The 12,234-nt window shown below is 50.8% G+C and overlaps 1 long non-coding RNA gene across 1 annotated transcript in view; it reads left to right on the forward strand.

Annotated features, from left to right (window-relative positions):
• Positions 1-12,234, forward strand: part of LOC138725210 (uncharacterized) — a 42,717-nt gene that overhangs the window by 15,371 nt on the left and 15,112 nt on the right. The window contains exon 5 of the long non-coding RNA XR_011338197.1: positions 10,903-11,105. This is a non-coding gene — a long non-coding RNA (uncharacterized lncRNA). The remainder of the gene's footprint in view (positions 1-10,902; positions 11,106-12,234) is intronic.

A 12,234-nucleotide genomic window follows, 5' to 3' on the forward strand; every position in this document is an offset into this window, starting at 1 on the left:
GCACCCTGAGGGTGGAGCAGGGACCACGTGGTGGGAGTTGCTAATACAAACAAAGGAACCATTAATAGTTAAGGCTCAATCCTGCCTTGGCTGTCAGTTTTTTATACCATGTCTTATAAAATCGGTTGGATAGGATGTAGTGTTTGCTTTCACTGTTGTGTCTGCAACAGGTCTAGCTGGCTCAGTGGGAAGCTGGTGTGATTTTTGACCCCCTGAACTGTCACCTCCGGGTGTCCCTGTGCAATCTGGTGTGCAGGAGTCCATCAGTCCTCCAGCACAGGGCTCAGGCTGGTTTCCTTTTGCTGTGACTTTGAGACGAGATGCTCTCATCCTGGATGGCTTGGGTAGATCTGTTTAGGAATGGAGCATCTCTGCACAGCTTGTCATGTTTGAGGAAACTCTTCCCTTTCCACATCTCCTCCTCACCCATCATATTTATCTTACTGATATGATGACAGCCAGGTAACTGAGCTGTTTTCAAATGAGTCTTCATGCTTTAGATGGTGACACAAAGGTTTGCAGTCCAGCCAGCTCCCACTGACCAGCACTAGACTTAACACTGCTTATCTAACAGAAAATGCACTGAAAGTTGTAAAACCAATCTGCATTTTAACCTTGGTCATGCTAAACACCTTTCAGGATGCAGCGAGTGCAGTTGTTAAATAACTGTGTTTAATTTGCACTAACAAAGCACACAAATTCCATGTCCCATAAATTGTGCTAATAGAATAGAATAGAATCACCAGGTTGGAAAAGACCCATCAGATCATTGAGTCCAGCCGTTCCTATCAAATACTAAACCAATATAAGGATGTACAAGGTTAATTTAGAGATCTGACCCTCCAGCTTGTTGCACAACCTTTCATGTGTGTAAAAATGGAGGTGAGAAGCAGTCTGGTTCGATTTGCCTGTTCATACGGGCAGCAGAGAGGTGCAGTTGCTCTGCAGGGACGGATGGGTTCGAACACGCGTGGCATTAAGGCACGCGCTTCAGAACTTCCAGCTCATAAATACTGATTCTCTGTTCCAGAGGCGCTCGTCTGAACCTGACTGCAGGGAGCCAGATGCCAGAGAAGGGCTACAAGCCTTGCCTTCCTCTTGGTTGGTAACGACTCTGGGGTTGATTGCCAGAAGCCCTCGACGATGGCAGTGCCGCCTTGGCATCAGCAGAGCAGCGCCAGGATGGTGAGAGGACAGCTTGGCTCTCTAGCAGGGGAGCACAAGAGCCTGTTTGGCTCCAATAAGTAATGTTGTTCTTCTCAAGCTAAAATGGAGCTTGAACTAATACTTTATTCCTCCCATCCAAACTCTAAACAGGAGCCTCGGTCGCTGGGATGTTTTGCCAAGACTCTGCGTGGCGTGGTTGTAGTAAAAGTAAGCCCAGCCCCTGAGACATCTGTGTCAAGGACCTTGTGATGGTACTAATTGATCACTAATACTTAAACCAACACAAGCTGATGACAGGGGGAGCAATCCCACCACACGACGTTGGGGGTTTCTCACTCTGTTAGAGCAGCATGAAGGAGAAGAGGGGCTGGAGCAAGAGGAGGGGATGAGGAGGTGACCTTAGTGGCTGGAAACCGAAGGCCTGACCTTGCTGATGGATTTCATCACAACAATCTGCTCTTTCAGACCCTCCATCCAGCATTAGGTGCACCAGAATGAGGTGGAGGTGCTGCTCTTGTCCGGCCGGGTGCTGCTGTGATGCTCAGGCTTTGCAGCTCACAGCGTGTTGCGCCTTGGAAAGGCGTTTGCTGTGTTTGGCATTGGTTGGAATGCTCAGGAACTGAGAGGGTTTTCTGTTCTGCAGTTATCAGAGTGGCTGAAAGGCACAAGTGCCTGGCATTTTGGCTCCTATCTACTCTGAGCTGTAAGACTGATAAGCCAAAAAGGGAGAAGAATATTACATTTGCCCTTTTTCCCAGCATGGGTTAGGAGAAGCAAAAGGACAAATCAAGACACACTTCAGCCCTTACCTCCTATTTTTATAGAAATTGCTATACATTACGAGTGCCTTTGCATATTTTATAGCAATTTAAAAAGCCAACGTAGCTAATCTGGCAGTTGGCTTGTTCAGAGAAACACAGAACATGTGCAGCCATAAAAACCCTCACTTGAAGCCAAGCTCTCGCATTTTCTAGTGTCTGAAAGGCAATCACTATTATATATCCAAAGAGTTCGGCTGGATTCCCCCCAGCTCCTCGTGGTTGGTGAGGACAAAAACACCAGCGTAGCATCTTGAAAAGTTGTGGTGTGTTGTTGTCATCCAGTAGAGATGTTTCGGTAGCAAAGGCAGCTTCCAGCCAAGGGCTCACCTTTACAAGAGGGGCAGCAGCCTTTTGTGCAGTCGTAAAAAACAAAAGTAGTCGGATTGAAAAGGACAGAGATGAACAAGGCAATGCCAAAAGGTTAGAGGAGTAATGGGCCTGGAGCAATTAGCATCCCTCGAACAAAGAAATCTGGTTCATGGTGGGGAGGAGGGTTGTAAAAATGCTGTCCCAAGTCCCAGAGAGCTAGTGATGAGTTAATATTTGTAGCGTTTCTCTCCTCTGTTTGGTTTTTATTACTGCAAAATATGTGGGAATTTGTTATCTTTGGAAAAGCTGCTTCTCTGCCTCGTTTGATTGGAGGTGCTCACGAGGTTCAGCAGTTATCGGTGGTATCTGACGACGTGTATGTACACACACAAATACTCAGTGTGGTCACATAAACCCTCTTCCTGAAGGAAATCAGACCAAAAACACGGTCTCTCCAAGTGCTTGACTCAACGTGCAGTCTTTAAGGGCTGTTCCCTTGTCCCCTTCCTCTCTTCCCTTGGGCGTCTGATGCGTTTGATTGTTGGAAGAAAGAGGAAGACAAATGTTTGGGTTGATGGTAAGGGATGCTGGTCGTCTCCAAAGCTCTTGCTCTTGCTCTGCCCCAGTTGAGGTGATAGCTGTGTCCCCTTGGCCCCCCTTCTGCTGCAAAGAACAGCTTAACCAAGCCTAACCATGTTGTCCTCTTCAAAAAAGGGTCCTGGCTGAGGGAAAGCCGTCTTCAAAGGGGGAAAGGGGCCAGACGTGTTGGGTGTGCGGGGCAAGCCAAGGGAGGAGCTGTGAGCTGGCCCACGTGGCGGTGGCAGCCTGTTCAGCTGGTCCAGAGGACAGCCGGGAGCTGGCAGTAGCAGTTGGTGCATTTCCTGACTGTAACCTACTTAAGGGCAAGGCTGAAATCTGTTGCAGGAGGAAGCAGCCAGGAGCATTGGGTGCTGGTGCAAGAGGGAGCATGATTCAGCCACCAGAAGGCATCTCCCTGTAGGAGAATTACCTTCCCTATAAAGTAGCAGGCATTGTTCTTAAGTGTTATCAAGCTTAAATCGGTTCCCTAGGTGACATCCTTGTAAGTGGATTTCCCAATTAAGCACATCCCGATTAAGTGGGATGCGCTGTAATCACGGAGTGCTCGGCACTGGGAGCAAATCGGCTCCGTGCGCAGCAGAAGGGCCAGATCAAAGCTCTTCCTTAGGCTGGGGTGGGTTGCACCAAGGCGCTTCTCTAAGTGCGAAGGTGGGCAGGCAGGAGATGGGATTTTGCCACCACCCTCACCGTGCCGGTCAGCTTGTTCTCTGCAGAAGGAAGGTGCTGGAGGAAGCCCTGGTCCCACATCTTTAAACCCTCTGATGCAGAAGCAGATTCCTTTTGAGGCTGCACCCTCGTGCCTCCAAGATCTGCTGGATGAAGCCTTTGCCTGTTATCAGAAATGGCTGTGTGGATGCCGTGTAGGGAAACGGTGGCTGGTCTTATGGAGGCAGAGGCTGTCAGGTGGTGCTGCCACCTGCCAGGCAGATGTTACATCCCTTCAGAGTCAAATTCCCTTTGCAAAGCCCAAGAGAGGCAGGTCTTCTTTCCCTCTCCCTGTTCCTGTTCTTCTGGCTTCCTTTTAGAGGACCTTCCACCTCCAGGATGAAGCCCTAGTGGTTCTGGAGCCAGACTGGATCTACGTAAGCCCATTCCTATGATGCTTTGTGGTTCCCAGCTGCTGTTGGGATGTCATGGGGAGAGATGAAGAAGATGCTCCTTTGTTCATTGTCTGTCGGTGACAGGAAGAACAGAGCATTTGCTGCCTTGGATGGGTCAGAGCATTTTTGTCTGGGTGGCGATACAAAACCTGATTGGAGACCTTCTGGGAATTAACTGGTCAAGGCAACACCGAAATGCTGGAGAGGGGACATGAGGTGTAGATATGGTGCAAAGGGAGGTGAAACCTGTGCTGGCAGGGGTGTGCAGCACAAGAGCGTGGCCACCTTGGAACCGGAGCAGGGCTCTAGACCTGACCGTGGACCCTCAGACCGGGCCAGCGTCCAGAGCAGAGCCTCCCTTGCTGCTCACCAGGTTTGCCCAGCTGCTACAGGACCCTTAATTCTCACTTTGCTAGGAGAGGGTGCAAATGCAGCACAGCACACTTTCTCTTGAGGCTCCCAGCCCCCTAGGTCATGCTGGCTGCTGCACATCTCCGGTGGCTGTGGTGCTTCCAGGGCTCTTGTGCTCACAGGCAAGATGGCTAAACATCTCTTACACCCTCCACACCAGTGTTCTTCCTTGCCAGGGTTACAGGACAGGGGGCAGGGCCCCATCTAATTCTGAGGAGTGAGACCTTATATTTTGGGGTGGGTTGTTACATGATTTATAGCTGCAGAGAGAACATTGTGGTGGGACAGCGGGGGAAGCCAATGAGCTGCTCCTCTCTATGAGAGCATTAACCATGCGTACATGAATTCTCTGTCCCACATGGACTTGGGTTGATTCACACTCCCTTTCCCCAGGCTGACCCTGCAGTGCCCTGCACCGCTGCAGCACCTCGAACCCCTTGCTGATGCCCCCTCCGCTCCCTCTCCCACCCCAGCAGCTTTCCTCCTCCCACCAGCTGGGCTGCAGCATCCCCGTGATGTTGGATGCTCATCTCCCAGCCTCGGGGCTGTCCAGCCAGGGATGTGCAGCACACGTGTGTGCAAGGGCATTGCTGCTCTTCCACCCCGAGCTCCTTGCTCTGCTGGTTTTGCAGTGCCACCCACTGGCAGAGCCTCCTCTGCAGCTCTTCTCTGCCACAGGTGATGCTCCAAACATGAAATATTAGAAGGATGCCTCTGGTGGGTGTAATATATAGAGTGTTTCCTGTGGGTGCTGGTCTGGGACAGCTGGAAACCTTTTGGTGTCCTTTCCAGTCTACCTTGGTGATTGGGCTCAATGATCCAGTGGGTCTCTTCCAACCTGGTTATTCTGTGATTCTATGCTGAGCCCGAGCTGCAAGATCCCTGGGTTGGCAGGGTCCTGGGCATCGTCTCAAGCTGTGTCTAAGGGACATGGTTTAGTGTTTGATAGGAATGGTTGGACTCGATGATCTGGTGGGTCTCTTCCAACCTGGTTATTCTATGATTCTATGATTCTAAGGCAGCAGCAGCAAGGTGACTTCCCATCCCCACTTGCTGGGTGTGCCAAATCGGTTTATGCAGGTTCTGCGTTCATGTTTTCCGCTGCAGGATAAAAGACAAACCCCTGGCTGACACCAAAACCCACGCAGTACGTAAGCAGCATGTATCCTTGTGCGTAGCGTGCTCCCAGGGATGCAGGCTGCGGGATTTGTGTGGAAGAGGATGCTCTGGGGACACTTCTTTATCATCAGGTCGGTCTCCCTGAATCTGGTCTCCCTCACTGACCCCGTTTTTATTCTTGCCTTTATCCTCAGTTTAATATCTGTGAGCCCAGTTGAGAAACAAGAGGGAATATGGCAAAAAGAGAGTTCTTGGGGTTGGTGCGGAGTGAGCTGGTGCAGGCAGGAGACTGCTGCCAGGCTGGTACCTGGGCGAGGCAGCTGCAATCAGCTCGCTGCCCACCCTCGTTGTGCAGCAGCACAGCAGGACCACGAGGAACTTTCTCCTGGGTCTCCTAATAGACAGCGAGTGCTGGTTTAAAATCAAGCCTGACAAATGGCATGGTGGGGGCGTCAGGTCCTGGAGCACTGTCTTCTGAAAAGTATGACAAGGCACCAGAGGGGAGCCTGGCACAGCCTCCCAGATGACAGTAATTAAAGGCTTTTGCACTCAGGCACTGGGAGCTGCTCCTCTTGCAAATTGGCCTTGATTGAAGAGGAAGAGAATGATTAGGCTGAAGGGGAGTGATGGGGGTGGCAGGTGAAAACACCGAGGTAAGACTCAATTTGTCTTCTGATTTTTTTTTTCCCCCCCTCCTTCCTCTCTCCCAAATGGTGTCCTTGTGGGTGGAGGCAGCAGCGCTCCAGCCGGAGCTGCTCGGGGGGGGTGTTAAACCAAAAAGGAGCCCACGCAGCCCCAGAGCATCCCCAGCGCCTGGTGCAGCCAGAAAGCTCTCCAGGCTGGATCATGCCAGGGTCACCCATCTCTGCAGAGCTGGGGAGAGGGTTAACCCCTAACCTGGGCTATATCCCTAGCTCCCTATAGGGGCCATACTCTTATACCCTATAAAACCCAGGGATTATACCTTTCTCCCCTATTTTAATTATAAAAGGCATGTTGGTAGCTTGCTGAATCTCATTTTACCATGTTATTTAGTTTAAACCCATGTTTTTGATGAAATTGTCTGAATACATTGGAGCTCAATGTGAGTGGTTCCTGCTGAGTAACCGACAGGGTTACAGAAATAACCTCCCTATGTGTTTGTCCCTTCTCAGACCCACGAGCACCGAAGATGTCCCAGCTCTGGTTGCCCCAGCTGTGAGTCCTTCACGGCCCTGTTTGTCTTGAAATACTCGAGGAGGTCACCATAGCGTGAGCGTAGATGTCACCTTCACACCCAGCCAGGGGCTCCAGAGCCAAGGAACCAGTCCAAAATTCACCTGAGAGCCTCTGGCCCCGAGTGTGGAGCATTAACAGCCAGGGAAAGCAATTTAGCTCAAGATATAGCATGTCCTGCTGTGAAGGGCAGCTAAATAAATGGTCTTTATTCAAGCACCTGTAAAAAATCTCCAGCACAGCGTTTTCCTCACTTGAGGAAGCTGCTGGCCCAGTCTGCAAAGGGGTCTCTGTCTGGGTCCAGTCCTATAACCACTGAGCCCTGTGGCCAAACTCCCTGTGGGGAGATAACGAAGCAGTCCCAGTGCCCTACATTTGGTGCTCGTTAATGTTGGGGTGAGATGGGTGGTGAGCTTAATCTAGTGCAGCAACTGTGTGTGTTACAGGGCAGTAACTCTGTGGGAACACCGTGAAATGCAGCACAGCTGATGAAAAGTGGAGGTAGGGCTGCAAGCCTCTGGCAGGAAAGAACCCTGTTGCACCAGGGTGAAGCCTGTGGTTGAGTCAAAAGGGTGATATGGTTGAAAAAGGTCCTTTACCTGCCAGCTGGGGCTAGGTGTGAGCCACAGCTCCTTGCAAGCAGCAGGGTGGGAGATGCTCTGCCTGGGCTGGGCTCCAGCTCCTGCGGCGACAATCAGCTGCCCTAAATCCTCCCTGGCCTTTCAGAGGAGAAGCTGCTTGTTGGAGGGAGCTGGGTGAAAAACGAAAAACCAATTTACTTTCAGCTCTTGCTGGCAGCGGAGGCGGTCACCGTGTGAGCAGGGCTTGCAGCACCAGTTTGTTCAGCCCCGTAGCGTGTGTACCCAAACCCCCAACGCGTGGCAGGCTTTGTGCTCTTGAGGTCAGCTCAGAAACCTGCTCGAAGCCTGCAGATGGTCCCTGGGCTTTGTGTCCAGCCTCAACTACTGAACACTTGCAAAATGACTCTCTTGGCTGTGCTCAGCAGCATTGCAGCCATGAGAGGAGCAGCAAGATGTGTTGCAGGGACAACGACACCCGAAGTCCATACAGACAAGTGGGATTAAGTTGACTTTGAGGGGTGATCGGTGTTGCTGTGTTCGCTTGGGGCTGGACGGTCCTCTGAGTCAGTGCATGCTGCTTGCAGCGGTCACACCAGGTTGTCTTCAAACCTGCAGCGTTTGAGGAGCAGGGTCAGGTCCAGGTCTAGATTTTCCTTCAGAAAGTGGAAAAGAAGAGGGCATGGTTTAGTATTTGATAGGAACGGTTGCACTTGATGATCCGGTGGGTCTCTTCCAACCTGGTGATTCTATGATTCTATGCTTTATCCCCTAAACCAGAAATGAAGCTGGATGCCCTTTCCCCCTCAAAGCATCCAGGCTCAGTCCCAACCCCACCCTGCTTTACCAAGAGAGCAGCAGCATCTCGTTGCTCCCTCCCATCATCCCTGCTTAAACCACTCTGAATCCAGTCACAGTCAGGCTAGCCGGTAGGTTTAGCTGATTGTGCTCCAGAACAGCACAATAAAACCTCCAGAAAATTATTTTTCATTTCCTGGTGCTCCCCTACAGCTGCCTGGAAGCCCTGTGCTGTGCTTGGCCGCGAGAGGTTCCCAGAGGCTCACAGGGTTGGGCTGCAGAGGAGTGAAGGGGGGGTCTTTAACCCCCCCACCCAGTGCCAAAAGGTACCTCTGTGGCCCTGCTGGTCAGCTCTCCTGGTTATGTGCTAGTGTGACTTGATAGCAGATGATAGAGGTTAGGAAAAGGTCTGGGATGGCTGGGATGTTGTTGCCATGGAAACCATGTGGTGTCTGGAATAGCAAGAACAAGAGCAACTCAAAAAGTAATGATCTGTCACATTGATTAAGGGGGAATTGGAGGGATTTTGTTTGGGGAAAGCCTCGTGCTTCAAGTAATATGAGTCCATATGCCACATCTCCCTGTCTGCCTCCCCCCGAAGGGCTCTGTCAACAGGAAATAATCTGATTTGTTTTGACCGGGGGTTTCTCCAGGGAGCACCGACACGGTTCCTGCCCATCAGCTGCGCTGCGCAGCTCCGCCATCCCAGGATGAAAGGCATCAAGTCCATGCAATATTCATTCACTTCCTCTATCCTCCTTCATTCATTTCTTCATCCATTCATCTGCTTCATTCACATTTCCCCGGCACTTTAATGAGCCGTGCTTACCCTCTGCAGTCCTGCAGAGCCTTCCCCTGGTACGCTTTTCGCTGCAGATGGCTCTCTTCAGGCTTATTTATTTTGCAGGGCGGACCTTGGCATGGCTGGAGCAAAATTGCATTGTGCCCAGGTGGCATTTGGGGTTTTAAACCCCACACAACCCCCCCAGGGTTTTGCTATTCCGCCTTTCACACCTCAATGATTTCTCTCTGCTGTGATTTCCATCTCACCCAGCTCCCATCCTCTTTGTGGGAGCCCATCGCGGTGCCCTGGGGGCACAAGGGGTGGCTTGGTGGGACACGCTGTCCCTGGGGATGCAGGAGGGAGCCGAGTGGAAAATGAGCATCACTGGAGCACTGATGTTGGGCACTCGCTGCTGAGCCAGAGCTGCAGTCCTCAGGGCTGTCTGCCTGCCCCCACCATGCTGGTATTTAGGAACATGAGATGATTTCATGTTTTCTCTGCCCCGTGTGCTGCTCTTGGAGCCCAATTCAGCAGGGGCAGGTGGGCGAGAGCCCCAGAGGGAGCTCCAGGCTTGCTCCAGGCTTGCCCCAGGGGCCAGTGGTTATGGGGTGAGGGACCAGAATGCTGGTGGGAGCAGCTTGGGGTCACAAGGCACGTGCAGGAGCAGGAGGCACACGCAAGCCCCTTGGTTTTAGGGGTTTTGCTAAGATGAGGATGGTTCATCCTTCCCATCATCCAGTTTCGGGCGTTCACAGGGGACAGGTTGGGGCAACAAGCGTGTCTGTATTTCAGTGCCTCTTTTTAACTGCCCCAGAGTAGCTTTGGTTTATTTCACCACCATCATGCAGACATTTCTTTTGAAAATAAAATGTCTGGATAGTGGCTGGGTAGAAATTTAAAAAAAAAAAAAGATTGAAAGGAGAAAACTAATTTTCCTGCCTGTGATCTCACTAGTGGAAAACAATCCTTCCCTCCCCCTGCCCGAAACCCACTTTTGCTGTGCATGCGGGTGAGCTGTGCTCCATCGCTCTCCAAATAGCTAAATGCGTGTCTGAAGCAAAGGAAGCAAACAGAAAACATCCGTTCTTTGCATAATGGAGAAAGCTTTCTCTTTTGTTCCCTGCTTTTTATCAAGTATCTGCTGCCATTATTGTTACTCACTGGGTTATTACCTCCGAGTGGCTACTTCCACCAGCATAAGCTGGTTTATTGTCTGCTCAGAGCAATTATGGATTGGGATAATTCCTGCTGCGCTCTTTCATTGTGGAAGGATCTGCTCTGCTCTGTGGCCAAGGTAACTTGAGGTGATTTGTGCTGCTGTGTTACCCATCAAGCTAATTAGGAGTGGGTGGCCCCTGTGCCACCATATGCTGGGACAGAAGGACCCGCGGAAGCCGAACGCGGGCGTCTTCTGGGTGTGAGAGATATTCAAAGGAAAGTTTGTTCAGTGGAGCGGAGACTGGAGTTAGGTTTGTTCCTAGATCATCTTTATTCGCCAGCTGACAACCGCGTCCTCCCTCTGAGGGTGCAGGACCCTGCTGTGTGTCTGTAGAGGACAGGAGTCCCTGCAGGGGCACTTGCAGTCCTGGTGGAAGATGCTCGCTGTCTTGTTCGTTGCTGAAGCCTAGGAGCTCATTTGTTCCCTTGTTTTGTACTGCAAAGATGAGAGGGGGAAAGCGTTCCTCAGGATCCCCCTAGGAAAATCCTAGGATTTCCCCTAGGATCTTCCTCGCCTTGCTAGTTGGAGAGGGGAAAAGAGATGAAAATGCTTCTCTGAGGTTTGAAATTGAGACCTTCTCCTGGGCCTCGTGCACCTGCTAAGATCAGAGCCCCAATGTCACCTTTCTGCCTCTTTGAACCTGAGGGATTTTCAGCCCAGGCATGAATATACACCTGGCTTTACGTTAGAGGGCTCAGCCCGCGGGTTGCAAAAGTACCTGGTTATTTTTACTCCTTTGATACTTGATCAACTCTCAAAATTTTTCTCTTTTACTCCCTAGGAATCCCAAACGAACCTGCCACGGGTGCTTTTAAATAGCATTTATTGATGGAGCGCTGCCAAACCCCCCAAGCTGTCCACCCACAAGAGGGGTCAGGACATCCCTTGCACAGCCCTGCCTGGTACAGGGTTTCTTCTAAAGACCTGAAGTTTTTATCCTGCAAGAGGAGCTGATTGGGCTTTCTAATCCACATACTCAGGTAAGTAACAATGTGTTTATACATTCACTTGCTAATAAGTAAATAGCAAAGTGTGACACATTTAAGCACTTGCTAAGGCCACGACAAACACGTTTTTCCCACAGTTAGTAACCTGTGGATTAGGAAGGCATGATTTTTATTTATTTTTAATAGCACGCAATGAGGACAGATTAGCATGAAGCTAAAATGCAATCACATGCTATCCAAATCCTTTATGCCGAGACCCCATCCAAGTTCAGCACAAGTAGGAATGAGCCTTTCTAAGGAGGCTTGATGATCAGAAGTCTTTTTTTTCCTGCTGGCTCAGAAACGGTAACAGGCAGGCTTGAGTTTCTGGGGTTGTACATATATGTAAAACAGCGCAGAAGAGCATCATTTGGTTATTTACCCCATTATTAAACTTGGCCCTCCGCACCCACGGAAATCTCTAGCTGTCTGGCACAGAGAGGTCCTACTGGACCCACTTATTGGCGCTCGTGTTTTGCTTTGCTGTACAAACCGCACCCGTGTGAACTATCAGGTACCCTTTCTGCAAGAAATTGATGGCTCAGACTGAAGTGGATGGAGTCTATAAGATTTCACACCTTTCTTACCACAGGTTGGACCGTGGGGAGGGTTGTTTGAGGGTACACGGACCAGGAGACCGCAGGAAACCACCTCTGTCCTGCTCCTCTCTGCTCCGCTTCTGCTGGGCAGCACCCAAGGACCTAGAGAACAACCCCGCCTTCCCTCATGTGGAGGCAAAAAGCAGAGAGGACCAGGTGACAGCTCCTGAGTCATGATGCAGAGCCTGCTGCTGCCTTTTCTCATCCGCTGCATGAGACACGCTTTCCTCTTACACTCAAAAATTTGCCTGGATCAAAGTTTTTGCTGCTTCTCTGCCATCCCAGAGAGCACTAAGGTGTGAATCATCACTGCTAATGAGCTCTGTAGGTATCTCAGTGGCTGGGTGGATCGTTTGAGCTCAGGATGACTTGGGAGACACATAGAAACCAATGTCCACCTGCCAGATGGCAGGAATGTCTCAGGTGCAGACAGGCACCTGGCAGGTGACTTGAGCTCTCCATCAGATGGTAAGATAGCGGAGGCCTCCAGGGACTTCTCCTACACAAGACTGGCATCTAACACTCCTT

This window comes from Phaenicophaeus curvirostris, chromosome 11, assembly GCF_032191515.1.
Source record: "Phaenicophaeus curvirostris isolate KB17595 chromosome 11, BPBGC_Pcur_1.0, whole genome shotgun sequence".
Lineage (NCBI taxonomy): Eukaryota > Metazoa > Chordata > Aves > Cuculiformes > Cuculidae > Phaenicophaeus > Phaenicophaeus curvirostris.